This window comes from Sebastes fasciatus, chromosome 8 (genome assembly GCF_043250625.1).
Source record: "Sebastes fasciatus isolate fSebFas1 chromosome 8, fSebFas1.pri, whole genome shotgun sequence".
Taxonomy (NCBI): domain Eukaryota; kingdom Metazoa; phylum Chordata; class Actinopteri; order Perciformes; family Sebastidae; genus Sebastes; species Sebastes fasciatus.
In genome coordinates this window covers 16591957-16596306 of record NC_133802.1, presented here as the reverse complement: position 1 = coordinate 16596306, position 4350 = coordinate 16591957, and positions in this window count along the sequence as shown.

The window sequence follows — 4350 nt, the reverse complement described above, 5'->3', positions numbered from 1 at the left end:
GATGTGTTGGTTCTGTTTTTTAGCTTCTTCTTCTTGTGGAAATAATCAACACTGAATGTTGTATTGGCGATGTCGACCACTTGAGCTTCATTTGGAAGCAGGTGAGTTGACGTCAGATTAAACTGTTTCTCTTCTTGTTCACAGTAAAATCCCACACATGTGCAAGACTTTGTGGCAGGGTGAAATGTTTGCTGTAGCAGTGGCAACGTGGTGTAACCTCACAGGGGATCCAGTCCAGACACGCCACCAGGGGATCCCACCATTGGCTGATGCTGCTGTGTGCTGCATAGCCACTGGCAAGCTCAGTGGAACAACAATCATTCAGCAAGGGAGGGACATGTGCACGGTGGAAACAGGACAGCTATGTTTTGTTTTAGTGTAAACATCCAACATGTAGGTCCTGCTGGGCAGGGCCACTTGACTGTTCAGTCCCAAGTGCATATTTATGGTAAACATGGGAATTTTTGCTGTGATCTAAATATGGGAATAATTGTTCATTTTAAATCCTTCATGTCCCTTTTGAATTGAAGCAAAAAAAAAAGGCAAACAAAAAAGCATGCTGGAAGCTTTTTGAGTCCTTTTGTCTTACTTAAATCACATGTCTCAAAAAGCCCCATCACAGGGTAAAATAGACCTGAGGTCATCAAAAGCAGAGCAACGCAATAAGACCAAGGTCATCGGCTGACCGCTAGTCGTCTATTTTTACAACAGTTTTGCTATATGTGTTTATCTGTTCTATTTCTGCATTCTGACAAGCCACACAGCCCGGCCAAAATGAAACCATCAGAGCCTCAACGTCCTGCAGCTCCGGCTTACAGTAGCTCCATCTAGTGGGTGTTCCTCCATGATGTCCATCAGTCCTCCTCAAGACCTGCATGGAAGATGTGTTCTGATCCTTAAAAGTAAGCTACTCCATTGCAAGTACAAGCTCTGCATTCAGAGTCCTAGTTAAGTAAAAGTACACAAGTATTATTAGCTAAATGTACTTAAAATATTCAAACTAAAAGTGCTCATTCTGCAGAAGAATGATCCATGTGGCTGATATATTTTCATAAATGACATTAGATTGTTTTGCATAAATAGCATGTTACTGTTGAAGTAACATGAAATCATACTCAAGTACCTCAAAACTCTAAATGTACGTAGTTACTTTCCACCATAAATAATTATGGACCTTAACGTTAAAGTCATATCATTTCCAGGTTAAGTGTATTAAGTCATTAAAAGGAACTCTGTTTCTCCTAAAGGGAAGAGAGAAAGACATTTCCTTTACTAATGCAATTTGACAAAGACAACCTCCAGATGTGGTGCACCAATCTGTAAGATCAATGTAATAGTGTCTGCCAAGACGGCTGCTTGCCTCTCTCTGTTATAGCCTCCAACTCTATCTGGCAATAAAAAGCCATCAATGTGATACTCATATAAATGTTTCTAATGGGCCGACAACATCCGTGATGCTGCAACAGCAACCTCGTGTATGAAAAAAAATCCCAATGCGTACAAAGTATGTTGTGATTTTTCATTTCAATGGTTTTATCAATTCTGTGAGAAAGTAAAGGCACACTACTGCTGCAGCTCAAGTGGCTAATTATGTAACCAGAATAACACAGATACTGTATGTAGGCCTCCTGTGCTTCAGCTCCACCACCAGATGGCAACAAGAAGCTCTGCATGTTGTCTATTCAGCTATTAAAGGGGACATATGCCCATTTTCAGGTCCATACTTGTATTTTGGGTTTCTACTAGAACATGTTTACATGCTTTAATATTCAAAAACACATCATTTTTCTCATACTGTCTGTCTGAATATACCTGTATTCACCCTCTGTCTGAAATGCTCTGTTTTAGCGCCTGTCTCGTTAAGACCCCCTCCAGAAAAAGTCTGCTTTGATCGGCTTGTTGAGAAAAATATGGTGCACCTTTGCAAAGCTAATTCTCAAGCTGTGGGTGGTATATTCTAATGAGTGACATAGGAAGGGGAGCCAAATCTGAATGGCTTGTTGAATCACATGTTTTCTGATCTAGACAGCCCACAAAAAACTGACTGGGTTGTGTTATTTCACAGTTTGTGGATTGGTAGGCACTCCAGATACCCAAAAAGTGAGTTTTTCATGGCATGTCCCCCTTAAAGCAACAATGTTGATGGTGTATATCTTTTTGGTGTTGGTCCACATTAAACCAGTGAAAGCAGTGAGTATTAAAAAGAAACCTAATCAGGTGCATTGCATTAGATTCAATGATCACTCTGCACCTTTACGCTCTCCTTCATTACGAGATGTTTGTGCTTCTCTTCCACTGTGTTCCTCAGCAGATGGCCGGTGCAGCGTGCACCCACAGCAGGACCCACGTTGTTCATGTAGTGCAGCAGCTTGGCAGGCAGCTGGGAGGAGTCTAGACGGAAGCTGGAGCTTCAGGGCCCTCAGCGTCACTCCTCTGAGCTCTTCAGTGGTTTGTACCACCACCACCACCAGGCCAGTGTGTTTGTTATGAGGGGAGAAAAAACATTGGCACCATCTGGAAGGCTCACAAATGCATAGCGGTGAGCATATTTATATCTGTGGGAGATGTTTGCTGATATTCGTTAAAGCAAACATGAATCTGCTGTTCTACGACAAATAACAGATGTGATGATCTGATATGACATCTAGCGCCAGGAGCTCAGACCTTTGCAAGCGTATGCTCCCATCAGAGCATCACATAGAAGGGTCTCTGCTCTGCAGCCATGTCACTTACTCATGGGTCATCTGTAGGCAGGAACCAGTGCTGGTGGCTGACCAGTCTCTCCTGTCAGGAATAACAAAAAGATGATATCTGTGAAAAGAACAAACCAGAAATATTGACGTTATTAGAAGGATTTTGGACATATTCTTGGATTATATGGATATGTGCACCATTGTTGTGTTGTTTAAAATTAGAAATGAAATATTTGCTCATTCATAGATTGTGAATTTCTCAATGAGGGAGCAGGAATAGATGTAATTTTGAGATCTTTTAACAAGGTTAATGACACCATACCAGACACAACTATATGTCTTTAAACATGTCTTAAGGAGGTCTTTAAGGTTTCAGAATGAGGATACCGTCCTTGATGATGATAATAATATTAATAATAATAATAATAACCTAGTAAGTATAGGTATGTATTGCACATCAACAAAATTTGGTGCAAAACAGTGCGTGAAATTAGTTAAAAGTTAAAATATATGATAACTTGATAATATACTGGGTAACACTTCATTTTACAGGTCTGCAAATTTCATGGTAATTACGTGATAATTAGCAAGTAACCTATTTGAAATTTCTTTGTAATTACTGCCAATTTACCCCAATATTTACCTCAAAATGTATCGAAAATTACTTTATTATAAACATTATTTAACGATTATATGCTAAAATAGCATACAAATCTCGCCATTGTGTGACTTATTGTCTACACAAATGTAACCTGGTAGCTGATGTAATGATTCAGGGAGTTTTTTTAAGAAATTTCAAATAAGTTATTTGCTAATTATTATCTATTTATCAGCAGACATGGAAATAAAGCATATCAATGAACTTTGTATTCTTTTCCTGTAAATATATTAAATAAATTACCAGCTATTGGGAAATAGCGGAATATAATTATTAAATAATGTTTATAATAAAGTAATTTTCGATAAATTGAGGTAAATATTTGGGTAATTTGGCGGTAATTATAAAGAAATTTCAAATAGGTTACTTCCTAATTATCACCTAATTACCATGAAATTTGCGGACCTGTAAAATGAAGTGTTACCATATACTGTAAATGCATATGCTGTGGCTTCCTTGTGCTCTCTCAGTGAAGGTAGCTCAGGTGTAGATTAGGCAAGTGTTTGGTTGCTACACAAAGTCTACGAGGTGAAGAAATGAAGATCTGGTGGGACGCTGTAATGGCTGATACATTATAAATCTACAAAGGCAAAACATTATAAAGCAATAAAACTGAACAAATAATCTCATGATGGAGTCTCTGAGCACCTATCCAGATCCTCTGAGATATTGTTCAGTGCGGTAGAAGCGATTAATGTCTATTCTGTGTCAGGAATTACAAAATGTAATATAACAAGTTTCTGTCATACAATCAATATTTGAATGAAATGTCAATTAAATTTAATTTCCTGCACTTTATGAGCCAGAACATCGTTTGCTGCTTCATTTCACCTCATACATTGGACTTTAAATCACAAGAGAAACTGTTCACATTCACATCTCAACTACTCCCTAACTAAATAAACATATAATCTAGGTCCAACAAAACTTAAACTTTATTCTTGTCATCACATACGGGTACATACATATAATGGAGCAACTTGAGGTTCAGTGACACGC